A 15,785-nucleotide genomic window follows, 5' to 3' on the forward strand; every position below is an offset into this window, starting at 1 on the left:
CAGTTAAACAGCTTTGACCCTTAAGCATCCCAGTTTTAGCAGTCTTAATATAAAATCCTCAGTTTGTATCAGATTCACCAAAGTCTTATGTGACACTTAAATTTACACTGGTATTATCTAGTGTATTACTCAAGTATATTACTTGAGAATATTATTTTTGCATATTAGAGTATTAGATGAAGTGATTTAAATAAAGAATAGATGAGATTTTATGTTGTGGGAAAAATAATTAAAACTGGGGTTATTCATAAGATCACTTGAGGGTTTTTTTTCGGCACTTGGGTTAACTGCAAAATCTGCAGTTAAAAAAAAAAGATTAATGTTATTTATATAATGCCAAGATTTGACAGCAAGGAATCCATAGTAGAGCAATAGTAGTTGAGATCCAATAAGTTATGTGCTGTCTAGGACTGTGGCTTTTAATTGATGAGATGAGCTTGTTAATTATCAGAAATGGTTTGAGGGCAGATATTATTATTAAATGGTATGGTATGGTATCTCCATGGAGTATGGAGACTCATCATGGAAGACCTACACTAACATTTATACACACTAACCTATCATACCTCTCATTAACTCACAACTAATTCTACCAATCCATTCCACTCACTCACCACCGTACATGCAAAAAAATCTAGTCCGCACACTCTTACACAACTTCCACCGAAAAATTTCCTTTGTGTCAATTTTATAAAATCCCTCTGATATCTTTTAAGTTACCATGTCACAAGGAGCATTCCACAGCTTGGTCACTCATCTCTGAATCCTCTCTACCACCACCTGATATCCAAGAAACTTACTTAAGTGACCAAATCTGTGCACAGTAGTCAAGATGCAGCTGAATCATAGCCTTATAAAGAGAGATAATAACTTTTCTGTCTTTACTTGTTAATCGATACAAAATTAATAACGGAAAAAATTCACGTACAAAGATTATTTAATAGTATAATTTTCGCCTGTGTGTCACAGGCATCTTCAGTACATTAAGCTCAAATTAAACAATAACTGATAATTCCAAAAGGCGCCACCTAAGTAGCTGGTGTAAGATAACTAAATAGGTCAATAAATTTCCTTAAAAAAAAAAAAAAAAAAAAAAAAAAAAAAAAAAAAAAAAAAAAAATCTATACAATAAAAAGTTAGTAAAGATTAGCTGATTTGTAAAGTACTATCTCCCATAAAGGGGATAGACGTAAGCTGTCAGATCAGTTTAAGTTAGGAGAATGAAGTAGAGTTTCACATGCACTGAAGATGCCTGTGACACACAGGTGAAAATTATACTATTAAATAATCTTTGTATGTGAGTTTTTTCCGTTATTAATTTTGTATCGATATGTCTACTCACGGTATACCTCTTTTAAAACTTTCTACTTGTTAATGTTTTTCTTGTATATAGACTTATACATTGATTACTCATAACTATAAGTCCTGAGTAGCTGTATTGGTGGAATTGGACATAATCCTCATGTTCGGATATTCTGATTTGGCTATCCTGCATGTTTGGCTGTAGTAGGGCAGTTTGCAACTGTAAGGGACCTGAGTATACTCCTGGGAGGTCTAGAGGGATGCGACTGGTATTTGGTGGAGTGGATAAGAGATGCCAATTTCTTATGTACTCTGAATAAGAACTTGACTCATTTCTAGATAAGATCAACAACCTTCATCCTAGCATCAAATTCACACTAGAAAAGGAATCATCACCAGGTATCTCCTTTCTTGATATACACATCCAACGAAAACAAGATGGCATTTCCACTTCTGTCTATCATAAACCAACTTTTTCAGGTCGTTACATCCAAAATTCATCGACTCACCATCCATCTCAAAAATATGGAATCATAAAATCTTTGATATCCAGAGCACACAAATTTTGTTCCTCTGAAGAATCATTAAAACAAGAATTGAAAATGATTAAAGATACAGCCTTATTAAATGGATGCAACCCAAAAGCAACTAAAAAAAAAATCATCAACCACTTCCCTACACAACAACCCAGACAATAAGAAGCCCATAGGACTCCTATACCGTATAACAGGGCTATCCAACCTTAGGTAATTTGAGGACCACATTAGAAAAAAAAAATTATCCGAGGGCCACATCACAGTGCTTATCTAGTAATTTGGTGAACAGCAGCGACACAACCTCGAAAGCTGAACAAGCAAACAACACTAATTGCCCAATAATCGCACACTCACGTTGCCCATGAGCACCCGGAACATGCATGTTAGAACAAAACAGTGTAAGAACACTTCTTTGACACATCTAATATTTGAAAAATACGTGGGTACATAGTGATGTAAAAACACCAAATAAAATTATCAACATTGAGATTATCGATTAATGATAGAATTAAAATATCTAATAAGCATTCGATTCAAATTATTTTATTTTGTCGCTCGCGAAAATCAAAACCCACAGGTGGGCTGCACAAAATCGCACCGCGGGCCGCATGCAGTCTGTGGGCAGTGCTTTGGACAGCCCTGCTGTATATCAAAAGGCATCTCGGAACATCTGTCAAATATTATGAAGAAATATAAATTCGCCGCTACCTATAAACCAATCAACCAGATCCACAATTTGCTACCTTCTCCAAAAGACAAACTCTCACCTATGATGCTACCTGGTGTATACGAAATTCCAGGTTCTTCTGAAATGTCTTACTACTGACAAACAGGAAGATCTATAAGTAAACGCATCTCTGAACATCGAGACCACATCTGTCTTATCAAACCACACAAATCTGGCCTCACACAACATGGAGTTGAAAATCCAAACCATAAGATCCAATGGAAAAACACCAAGCTACTACATAGATCCTTATATAAACATGAGTGTTTATGTAAAGTGCTGAAGCCTTGCATCACAGACTCAATCTGAACCTTAATGACTGCCTCGCTTTCCCAAAAGTCTGGGAAGTTATTATCCTTAATTGTATAAAATAAATTTATCAGATAAATTTATCTGCTAACAATCGGTTAGCGTATCCGCTCTCGAGCCAAAAGGCTGTGGGTTCGAATCCTGCCGTGGGCATGGATGTTTGTGATTGTCTGTGGAAATACCAGTGGTGGTGGTCGGCGATAGATGCCGTTGGTGTAGTTGGGGTCAGTTGGTGGATTGAGTAATGGAGACATAGTTGTAGAGTAGGTGCCCTCCCTCGATGAGTCTTTGGACTCCCTGGAAGTGTCAAATAATAATAATATTTTAATTTAATTTTAAATTACAGCCATTTTTTTTGTAAGCATGTGCACTAACTGTTCCTTTGAATATAATTCCTAGTAATGTTTGTAATAGCTGTACTGATGATGTCTTAAGATACTTAAGACAAAATATCTACATATTAAAATTTAATTACCGTGGTATACTTGTGAATTTTTAGTTTGACATTCACTAGCTGTCTCCCCACCCCTCCCAACAATGTTATTATAAAAACTGTATATAAGGAAAACAACAGTCTCCCATTTCTAGACACTGATTACATGCCAGCCTGATGGATCCCTTGCATTCTCTATTTACAGAAAACCTACATATACAGGTAGATGCATTCACCAGTGGTCATCCCTCTCTCCCTCCCCCAACAATATAGGATTATAAAAACCCTATATAGGAAAACAACAATAGTCTTCTCCCATTCCTAGATACTGATTACACACCAGCCTATGGATCCCTGGCATTCTCTGTTTGCAGAAAACTTACAGATACAGGTAGATATATTCACCAGCAGGTCCCTTCCCCCCTCCCCCATCCCAACAATATGGGATTATAAAAATCCTATATAACATGGCAAAATTAATCAGTTCTGATAACGGTGCCCTAACTTCTGAACTTAACCATATCCTTAACACTTCCTTAGCCGGCTACAACCCCCCCAAAAAAATTCCCAAAATATTAAAACCCTATAATCGCAATCCCCCCCTCCCTCCAGTCCCTCTTCAGAGCAGAGATTACTCAAAATCTATCACCATTCCATATGTTCGGGACAAATCTAAAAATTGACAAGAATCCTAAGGAAAGGGAATTCAACCTTACAACCATTTACAGACCACATAGACTCCAGACTGCAAAGACGCCATCAACATATTATTGTAGCCATATTTTTGGTTTTGGTTCAAGAGCAAAAATTCTATCTTCTAAGTGTTCCAGAAAAATGAAGGATGTTCCAGAAAAATCCTTCTGTGCGCACAGAAGGATTCTAATATAAGCATGCACACTAACTGTTCCTTTAAATGTAATCCCTAGTAATGTTTGTAATAACTGTACAGATGATGTCTTAAGATACTTAAGACAAAATATCTACATATTATTAAAATTTAATTACTGTGGTATACATGTGAATTTTTAATTATGAATACTCCACATGTTTCACTATATAATAGAGTGCTAGTGAATGTATCTAGTGTATGTGTAGGGTGTCTGTAAACAGTGACTGTCAGGGAGCAATCAGACTGTCTAGGAATGGGAGATTGTTGTTTTCCTTTTCCACAAATGACAATCTGATTACATGCCAGCCTGAGGGATCAATGGCATTCTCTGTTTACAGAAAACCAATAGAAGGGTGCATGAGGCTGTCTCAAATTTGGGAAGCACACCTTCTAAGATTGTCAGCCCAATGGTCAAGACTACCCAATTTGACCCAATGGGGGGGGGGCATCGTTTAGGGACTCTAGGCCTGACTTCTGTTGCCTTTCTTCAGCCTCATTTGCTTAGGGTCAGTGCCTGTATGCATATATCAGTTTTTTGTGATCCCTGATGATGGCAATGTAATGTTGCTGAAATACAGGAAAGTATTAATTGAAGTCTTTTATAATTAATATTTTAGTATATGTTGTTATTTCCTAAAAAATGTATAGTTACTTCTTAATTCTTCAACATCAAAGTAATCCTTTGAGTGATTTTACCAACTTTTGCAATATATCCTCTGAACTTCAACTCTGTCCACTATTATCTCCAAGTCTCTAGCCTCATCAATTTCCTGCAATCTAGTAACATTGATGTGATACACAACATGCAACCTTTTTAACCCAAAGTGTATATAACCTTACATTTTTCAACATTAATTTGACAATTATTATACTTTACCCACAAAACCAATTTATTTAAATCATCCTGCAAGATATCTACATCACCTTTATCAAACTATCACCCTCCACATTTTTGCATCATCAGCAACAACTGAATAGCTCAGTCAACTTAAAATCTTTCTTTATATCATTTATATACAAATTAAGGAATAATGAACCAAGTACAGGTACCGCATGTCACCCTCATTCTCTGAGATTCCACTCCACCATCTACTACTTTCTGGTGTCTGTCTGTTACATATGCTACAAGTTTCATATCCTTTGCTCCAACTTTTGTAAGTTTACCATGTGATATTCTGTCAATGCATTTGCAAGGTCCAGCCATATCATGGTGTAGCCATTTCCTTTATCCAATTCCAATGTCACTTTATATAAAATGTGAACAAATTACTAAAACAGGATCTATCCATTACAAAGTCATGCTGCCCAGTATAGAGTCACAGTTGAATTTTTACCTTTAACCAACTTTTCCAATACTTTAAAGAACCACTCCTGGTATATTAATTGGTCTGTAGTTTCCCTAGTTCTGTAATATTTCCTAGTTTCCTAAATGCGCTCCTGCACTTCCACCTCTCTTTCATCCTGATGGTACCATATTACTTCACCCAAAGATAAAGCTGACCTCCTGGCATCACTCTTTTTCTCAAACTCCTGCATTGATAACTGAAGGAAATTACCTCCTACCATATCAGAATCCACTGTATAACTGCTTTAGTTTTATGACAAAAAGAAATCAGGAAACTGCCAAAAAACTTAGATACTAAAAATTCATTGTGCTCCAGAATTAACTCCCTGCTGCATCATCCTTATAATCTATTATACATATCTGGTACTTAACCCAATGCATGAAAACAATCTTATATCCACCCTATTTAAAAAAAAAAAAAAAGGGTGATAAAAGGCAACCATCAAACTACCAACCAACTGACATCTTCTCAGTCCTCTCCAAAACAATGGAGAAACTCATCAATAGCTAATTCCTCTACTACTTAGAGGCCCACCAATTAATCAGCAACTACCAGTCCTGCCATTCAAGATCCACAGTTGACCTTGTACATTACATTACATCACATTACATTGCCCACCACTGGAAATGTGCCGTTGCCCCTTGACATTTCCAAAACCTTCAACTGTGTGGCTTTGTGACCTGCTTAACAAATTGCCATTCTTTGGTTTCCCAACCACCATCTGTAACTGGGTAGTTGCTCTCGTTCTGAGTCATGGGTTGGCTCCCCTCTCTTCAAGCTTCACCATCAATGCTGGAGTGCCTTAAGGCTCTGTCCTATTAATTACTCCATTTCTCTTGTTCATAAATGACCTACTCACAATCACCATCAATCCTAACCACAGCTTTCCTGATGATAGTACTTGCCACTCATTCGACAAACTATTCAATATACTCTGAAAACCACTAGGCTACAGAATCTACAACCAGTGCCTTAAACACTGATTTTCAGACTATCCTTCAATGGTGCAAGGACAATCTTGTCATGTTCAATGTCACCAAGACACAGTCTTGCGTTTTCTATCATAAAAGAGATCTCAGTTCACCTACCCGTTCCTCAGTAAAACACAATAAGCACATTGCATCAGTAGCCTCCTCAGCATCCAAAAAACTAGGCAGTCTTTCATTCAAAAGACTATTTAACACCCAACCAACTCCTAATTATATCATCATCATGAAATTCCTGCCATGTACCCTCAAGGGGCACACAGGATATGATAGTACTACATGAAAAATTTACATCATTACTAACTTTCTATCTACAATTTTCCTCCTAATCAGTCTGTTACTTGTCAAAACTCCAACATTATCAGATCTTATATTTCTATCCTCTAAGGCACTTTTTACTGTATCAATCCCCTCCCCCCTATATCTTGGTCTTCCTCTGGGTCATTTTGCTGCCAACCTGGCAGAGAACACTTGTTTTGCTAATCTTTCCTCGCCCATTCTGTTTAAGTGACCATGCCACCTGAGATTAGCTCTGCTAACGCATTCCTGGATGCTGACAATGTCTAGTCCTTTCCTAATATCCTCGTTTTTAATATGATATTGTCATTGATGCCATCTATTCGTGCCCCTAATCTTTCTCAGGACTCTCATATCTGCAGTCTCTAGTCTTTGGTCAAGTGTTTTACTTCTAACCCAGCTCTCAGATCAGATCCATAAGTTAAAACTGGTTTGAACACCGTCTTGTATACAGCTAATTTGGTGTTCCGACTAATTTCTCTCGTATTCCCTGTGGTAAATGAATTTATTCAATTGACTTCTTACCATACCAGCTTTGTTGATTCTGTTGTCTATTTCCATATTTAATTTACCATCTTCACTAAATATCATACCTAAGTAACTGAAATGTTTTACTTGTTCCACAGGTTGTCCATTCACAATGCAGTTGACATTTTCAATGCTTCTGGCTATTTTCATTATCTTTGTCTTGTTATTGCTGACCTTCATACCATATCTATTACAACAGTTATTTAATTTAGTCAGGGAATCTTGCAGACTCGTAGAGGATTTATTTAGAAGTATAACATCATCTGCATAAAGCAAAGAGTTGACATTAACATCTCCAAACTATAACTCCTTACTATATATAAATCTCAAAACCACCCACATCTAGAATATTGCTCATAAGTTTCAGGTGGTTGACCTAAAATTTCCTTTAAAATCCTGGATGCTGCCCAGAGGCAAGCAATTAGGCTCATTGTTGATCCCTCTCTTACAGATTCACTTCAACCTCTATCTCACAGATACAGTGTTTCAGCATTGTGTGTATATTCTACAGGTACTTTCATAGACAACTGCTCCAATGAATTGGCAACCATTATTCCTTAACTTTCAGTTGCACCTGTTAATACTCGAGTAGCAGATGCCCAGCATCCCTTCACTGTGCAACTGCAAACAGCAAATTGCTTCTCTTGTTTCTCTTTCATTCTGTCCACCTCTGTTCTTTGGAACAATCTTCCTCATTAAGTATTCCTAAGCAATTACAATTTGCAGCTCTTTGAAAGATAGAGGGGGGGGGGGGGGATAAAAACTTCTATCTCAGTCCTCATCTGCACCCCACACATGGCACTTATGTAGTTATAGGTCTGCTGACCTCTCCTGTATGGATTCAATATAAAAAGTATATACGTGGGGGGAGGGGTTCTGATAAACACCTAGAATATTTTCTAGGTATTTATATATTTTCAAAAATATCATTTCGGTTTGTAAAGTTCTGATAAACACCTAGAACAAAAATGATATTTTTGAAAATATCATTTTTGTTCTAGGTATTTATCCGAACTTGGCACAGCCCTCCTCGTATACACACACGCCAAGATAAGTAAAATTATTATTATCAAAGACTCATCTAGGAGGTCCAATAAATTAATTCGCAAACTATCTGTTAATTATTTATATAATTTTCCTAAAAAGTAAAGCCGAAAAAAATTATTTTTAATATTCGAAACAATAAAATCGGAAATGAACGTACAGCGAACATAATATGCAAATTTCTTAATATAATTTTTTGATAACAAATTTACGAAATCTCACATGCTTGAAGGTTGAAAATCAGTTATAAACACATGTCCTACATACTTACATATTCTATAAGAATTCAAGTTAGTCTTTTTAAATATTCCTATGTAATGTTTCAATAATCTCTTTTACATAATAACTTTGCATATTACTAAATAAATATTAAAATACTTTTTATATATATCACAGTTTAACAAATTCTCGCCGACGTCCAAAATGCACACCATCCCTGTGGTAAATGCCAACGTTCACACAAATTTTATAGTTATCGAGAGAAGAAGAAAAAAAGAATAATAAACTTCCTCTGGCTTCTCTTTCTCATATATTTGAGAGAACTTAACCCAACATTTCGCATTGCAATCTTGAAAAAAAAAAAAAAAAAAAAGGTCTGTGTATTTTTTAAATAGCTTGAAATATGCAGTTGATGTATTTGAATGTATTATAATTCTTCAATTTATTAATCAGGGTGATAAAAGAACACAGAGCATGGGCAGGATATTATTATTATTATTATTATTATTATTATTATTATTATTATTATTATTATTATTATTATTATTATTATTATTATTATTATTATTATTATTATTACGGTCAACTCCAAGGAGTCCTTAGACTCATCGAGGGAGGCCCTAAACATCATATCAAGAACAACTATTCGGAATTCGCACAGTATCTATCATACCCCGCCTTGAACTCATTCACAGTCATGGCACCCACAACAAACTCTGGCAGCTTATTCCACTGATTCACCACTCTTTCATACCTTTCATATCTTTCAGTATCTATCATACCCCGCCTTGAACTCATTCACAGTCATGGAACCCACAACAAACTCTGGCAGCTTATTCCACTCATTCACCACTCTTCAAGTAAAAAAAAACCTAGTTCTAAGCCCTTGATAACTACACTTTGCTCAGTTTCCATGGATGGCTCCTAGTTCTCCCATCACCAGATCTGTTCCGAAAAATTTTCTCTGAATTGATCTTGTAAAAACCCATCAATCATATTACCACTTTTCTGCCTATCAACCAATTTCCGTAACCCACAGATCTTTAACCTGTTCGCGTAAGGTTCATTCCATAGACCCAGGGCCGGATTTAGACTTGCAGAGGCCATAAGCTATACAAAACCCCTAGGCCCCCTACTGTTTTAAATTACATCAGCTGGTCTTTTTTTTATTATTTGAGGCCCCGGCAGATTGCGAGGCCCTAAGCTGTAGCTTTTTTAGCTTATACGTAAATCCGGAACTGCATAGACCAGCTATCATCTTGGTCACTCGCCTCTGGATTCTCAATACCTCCTCCCCATCACCAAGAAACCCTGGAGCTCAGATTTGCACACAGTAGTCAAGATGGGGTCTTATCAAGGCTCGATAAAGAGGAACAATAACCTGCTGTCTCTGCTCGTCACAATATGCTTCAGTAACCAAGTGATCTGATTTAGCCACTTTTGCTATGAGTCTCCTAAACTTCAACTCCCTATCTACCAACACACCCAAATCTTTGGCTTCGTCAACCTCCTGGAGTACAGTTCCACCAATGTGATATACTGCTGCTAATTTTTTCACTCCAAAATGCGTAACCTTACAATTTGCTACATTAAACTGACATCCATTCTCATTAGCCCACACTGCCAATCTATCTAAATCATCCTGCAAAATTTTGGCATCATGTGCATTCACTCATGTGCTCTACCCAACTTTGTATCTTTGGCAAATAAATGAACAGTTCCTCTCAGATCCTTTCCCATATCATTAACGAACAAATTAAATAGCAGTGGTCCAAGAACAGAACCCTGCAGCACACCACTAGTAAGGCATTCTTTTGGACTCCACTCTAGAATAAACTACTCTCTGATATCTCTCTTCAACCTCACTCCTATCCATCTCACCAACTCTATATCCATTTTCATATGCTGCAATTTACTGATAAGAATTCCATGTGGTATCCTGTCAAAGGTCTTAGCAAAGTCCTTTGACTTTGCTAAGACCTTTGACAGGATATAATAAATCGTGAACAAGTTACTGAGGCATGATCTACCCTTCACAAAACCATGCTATCCTCCATACAGTTTCCCATTTTCATCTATCCATTCTTGTATTTTGCTCTTGACTAATATCTCCAAAACCTTGACAACTATTCCTGATCGGTCAGTAATTTTGCAACAGCAGTCTTGGAACCTCCTTTATGCAATGGAACTATTTTCCCATTTTTCCATCCCCTCAGGACTAACCCAGAGCTGAAAATGGTCAAGGGAACTGACAATTCCTTTTGCCCCTTCACGTAACACTCGAGCTGGTATACCATCCAATCCCACAGATGTATTTACATTAAGATTCTGTAATATATTATTCACCTCCATTTCATTCACTTCAATTTCTGCATCAGCCATTCGTTCTCTCATTCCTGCAATATCACAGCCTGGATGATATACTCTTGCAAAATGTTCACATAGTAGTTCTACTATTTCATCTGATTCAGTTACCTCCCAGCTATCGGCATTCTTTAAAATTATTTTGCCGTATATATTTTTTTCTTTTACTTGTAGCATATCGAAAGAACTGTTTGGGATTCATTATAGCTTGCATTGCTAATTTCCTTTCATAATCTGCTTTTGCTTTTCTTACTACACTAGTTACCCTTCGGGCCTGTACTTTATACTGTTCGTGTGCCTGCAGATCACCTTTCTCCTTAAATTTCATCAACAATTGTTTCTTTTTTTTTTTTTTTTTGCAGCTCAGGCTTAAAGAGTAGAAATAAAATATACAAAGTTATATCACAAAAAACAGAACCTACACTTTAAGAACTCATAACGTGTCATTAAATAACAGTGTGCTAAAATCATTAAGAATGTAGTTATTCTTATGTAATTAGAAAAAAAAACCATCGGAAATCTGAAAGGTGTCACAAATTTAATAAGAAATAAGTCTTGAACATAAAGTAATTAAAAAAAAAAGGTCAAACAAAAGCAGGAATGATCTTACAAAAAAAACAAAAAAAATCAGCTAATGCTTATGTTGTTCTCGTATAGGGAGTAGGCAGGGCCATTTACCCTATCTAACTTTTGGAGACTGAGTGGGCAGTTCAATCTCCACTGGTAACCAATCAGAGATTGCTGGCCCAAGGCAATCACTGATTCATTGGTACGCAGTGCAGAAGGCGGCAAGCTAGTACCGCCATCTCGTGGTCCCTAACACAATATTTTTAATGTCTGAAAATAGTGTGGGTTCGACGGTCGATTTTCTTGAGTTTACGGGACGAAATACCCGAGTTTCCGGTAAAAAAGCCCGCTATTTTCTTCCAGAGATCGACTAACTCGGGAACCGGTCAAAAAATGGCTTAGAAAAATTTCCTCTAGTCGGCGACTAGATTTCAACTACCAAATCCTTTCTTCGTGCGGTCAAGCGCTGTCGAGTGCAAACACCACTTCTACTGATCTACACATAGCGAACAAATTAATCCGAACACTCACATTTTTAAAAAAAATAATTAATTAATTTCGCAAAAAAAAGTACAAAAATTAACTCCCACTTTACCTAATAAGTTTATTAATTCGCATAGGCAAGGGTTCTACCAACATAGAATATCACTATTTAATTTTCCAAGTCTCTTTCTACACTATGGCCGGCAAATTTTCTGTTGGGTTAATTCTAGGAGAGTTACCTGGCCACTGATGCAATTGGATGTTGTGATTTTTTAGGAACTCTCACTTTTTTTAAGTGTGGCACGAACTGAGATCCTATTGGAAGATAAAGTATTTTTCTTTCTAGATCTCTGGGACCACTCTTTTCTCTAATATTTTTATGTGTTGGTCACCTTTCATCATACTGTCAACCAGTAGCGCAGCCAGGGAGTGGGCCAAGGGGCCCTTCCCCCTCCAAAAAAAAAGAAAAAGGAAAAAACACTAGATAATTTTCCAAAAATCTTTTCCTAATTAAAATTCTTCTTTTTATTTATGTTGTTTCTTCTATTTTTATGCTACTTATGAATTAGCGGCAACATAAGGTGGGGAATATCGTATAGCTCTCGGGAATCACGGCCGCTGTGAACGCAATGCGAACGAAGTAGTGCTCTTGAGGACCGAGCGCTACTTCATTTGTCCTAGCCGGGCCAGAGGAGATCACAGCTATCATGTATTGGCGATCACTGCAGATGCTCAGTCATAGGTCATGGGTCTTGTGCAATGTAGTGTGCATTCTCAAATTGTTTACCCCACTCTGCCCCCCCAAGATTAAATATCTTAAGTGCTCCCCCCTCCAAGATTAAATCCTGAGTGCACTACTTCTGTCAACATGCACAGATGATCCTGGACCATCATGTGTAAAACATCACCAGAACATCTTTTAGATGCTTGTTAGAAACTTCTTGAAGGTGGAAGGAAGAAATCTTCTCAGCCTCTGATTTGCGAACGTAGAAGACTCGCTCTCCTTCACTAGAGAAATGGCTCTCATTTAAGAATATGCCCTTCTTCTACTCAGTAGCCCAAACTTTGTACACTTTAGTCCATTACAGCCTCTTTTTTGTACATCCTTCATGAAGAGTTGTTTCTTATTTGGTCTGTAGGTAGAATTCCCTGCTTCCAAAATTCTTCGATGGACTGTCATGACAGAAACATTCATCCTACTCGCTGCCAGGTCTCGATTTAGGTCCGCACCAGACAATCTTAGGTTTATTTTGCTTCTCCTATAGTAAACGATCTTGGGTGAGTGTAGGTTTTCTTTCTCTCCCCACATTTTTCTTTTCTGTCAGCAGAAGAGATGCCTGTCTCCCTAAACCTATTTAAAATCGCATCAACAGTACCCAAACCAACATCGTACTCGTTGCCAATTTGTCTTTAAGTCATGGATGTGCTGAAAAAGTGCACATATTTTTGGACTCTTTCATGGAGATGCATCCATTTAATTGCCATATAAAAGGAATAAAACACTACTAACGTTAACTTTCATCAAAAAAAAATCACCTAACGCCCTTTTATTCCCGTAATAGGGAGTAGGAGAGGCCGTTTTTAGCCCTATCTAACTTTTGGAGACTGAGTGGGCAGTTCAAACTCCACTGGTACCCAATCAGAGATAGCTGGCCCAAGGCTATCACTAATTAAGCGGCACGCAGTGAAAAGAGACGGCTCAACAAATGCCGCCATCTCGTGCTCCCTAACCCTGACACTCGTATTTAATGTCTGAAATAAGGTAAGTTCTACGGTCGATTTTCTTGAGTTTACGGGACGAAAAACCCGCTTGCCAGAGATCGACCAACTCGGGAACCGGCCGAAAAAAGGCTTAGAAAAATTTCTTCTAGTCGCCGACTAGATTCGAAACCAAGAAGTCTTCCTTCGTGTGGTCAAGCACCGTGGGGTACAAAGTCGCATCCACTGAGCTACAAAGGCTCCCGTTAACTTTTAACATTATTAAAAATACAACTCAGACAAAAACTAAACCCAAACCAAAAACTTCACAAACATTGGGCTTGTGCAGATTAATTTGTTCGCTCCTATATAAATCACAATGACTTGTAAGACTACAGATAGTCACAGTAGTGGAGAGTGTTAGATGTATTTAGCAGAATAGAGCAGTGTGTCATCCCAAGATGAGTCCTTGGACTCTCTGGAGGTGTCACGTAATAATAATAATAATAATGATGATGATGATGATGATGTAAATATTATTATCTGGCACTGGCAAGCGGTTTTTTTCTCTCATAAACTCGGCTTTTTCGTCCTATAAACTCAAGAAAATCGACCCTAGAACCCACATTATTTCAGACATTAAATACGAGTGTTCGGGTTAGGGACCACGAGATGGCAAGACTTGTTGAGCCATCTCTCTTCACTGCGTTCTACTTAATTAGTGATAGCCTTGGGCCAGCTATCTTTGATTGGGTACTAGTGGAGATTGAAATGCCCACTCAGTCTCCAAAAGTTAGATAAGGCTAAACGGTCTCGCCTACTCCCTATATACTGGAATAAAAAGGCGTTACCTGATTTTATTTTTAATTTTTTTGATATTACTTTCTATGGCGTATATATGTGGTATTTGTTGAATAAAATATTCTCAGTACAAGCAGCGCTTGCATTTTCTGTGGCAGGTAGCCCAAAGAAAGAAGCACTTCCAGTCTAGTCACTGAATAGACCTACTTTACTGAAGCTTTCTTCGACTAGTTACAGTTAGTCAATCTTTGGCATAAGAAAATGGGCGTTTTCTCCCGCAAACTCCGAATTTTTGTCCCAGAAACTGAAGAAAATCGACCGTAGAATCCAAAATTTTTCACACAATAACATAGTTCGGGGATATTCAACCTTAGATAATCCGAGGGCTGCATTAGAAAACAAAATTATCCGGGAACCACATCACAATGCGCATCTAGTAATTTGGTGATCAGCGGAGACACAACCCTCGAAAGTTGAACAAAAGAACAACAAAAATTGCCCGCTCACTTTTCCCGTCAGCGCCGGGAGCATGCGCGATGGAAGAAAACAGTGTAAGAAAGCTTCTTTGACTCATCTAAGATTTGAAAAATACGTGGGTACATAGTGATGTAAAAACACCAAATAAATTTACCAACATCGAGATTATCGATTAGTGATAATATTAAAATATCTACTACGCATTCGATTCAAATTGTTATTTTAATTTTTCGCTCGTGAAAATAAAACTCACAGGTGGCTGCACAAAATCGCACGGCGGGCCTCATACGGCCTATGGGCAGTGCTTTGGATAGCCTTGACATAGTATGTTAAGCTTATGAATGAAGAGGTGACAGGACGTGTCTCTCGTCTCTTCATGGATGGCGCTTATAATTAGTAATAGTCTTATGCTAGCTATCTCTGATTGGCTATTGGTGAAGAATGAATTTCCCACTCGTGTCCGCATAATTCATCGCCGACAATTCATCGTGTGGAAAATTAATCGCAGGAACATTCTTTGCAAGAAAATTTTAAATCTTATTGTCATCTCTTTCCCATATATTTAAAAAAAAAAGAATTATTTTATGTATTCTTTATTATTTCTATTGTATTTAACGTTCGTAATTTTTTATACCATATAAAGTTATTAATAGTCTTTCTTAGTTAGATACTGTAGACTCTGTAGATAGAATATTAATTTTTACAAAATTCGGACAGGGTGGTTAAGAAGAAAGGGCATCGTATTTAAGAATATTTAGGAATAATAGTGATTTCCAACT

The 15,785-nt window shown here is 37.2% G+C and overlaps 1 protein-coding gene across 1 annotated transcript in view; it reads right to left on the reverse strand.

Annotated features, from left to right (window-relative positions):
• LOC150105508 (PAT complex subunit CCDC47) overlaps positions 1-8,851 on the reverse strand; it is a 300,186-nt gene extending 291,335 nt beyond the window's left edge. The window contains exon 1 of the mRNA XM_090394850.1: positions 8,669-8,851. The gene's annotated coding sequence lies outside the window, so the exon portion shown is untranslated. The remainder of the gene's footprint in view (positions 1-8,668) is intronic.
• Positions 8,852-15,785: the final 6,934 nt, after the last annotated feature.

The sequence above is a fragment of the Typopeltis vanoorti genome, chromosome 6, assembly GCF_054136105.1.
Source record: "Typopeltis vanoorti isolate ZY-2024b chromosome 6, IOZ_Tvanoo_1.0, whole genome shotgun sequence".
NCBI lineage: Eukaryota > Metazoa > Arthropoda > Arachnida > Uropygi > Thelyphonidae > Typopeltis > Typopeltis vanoorti.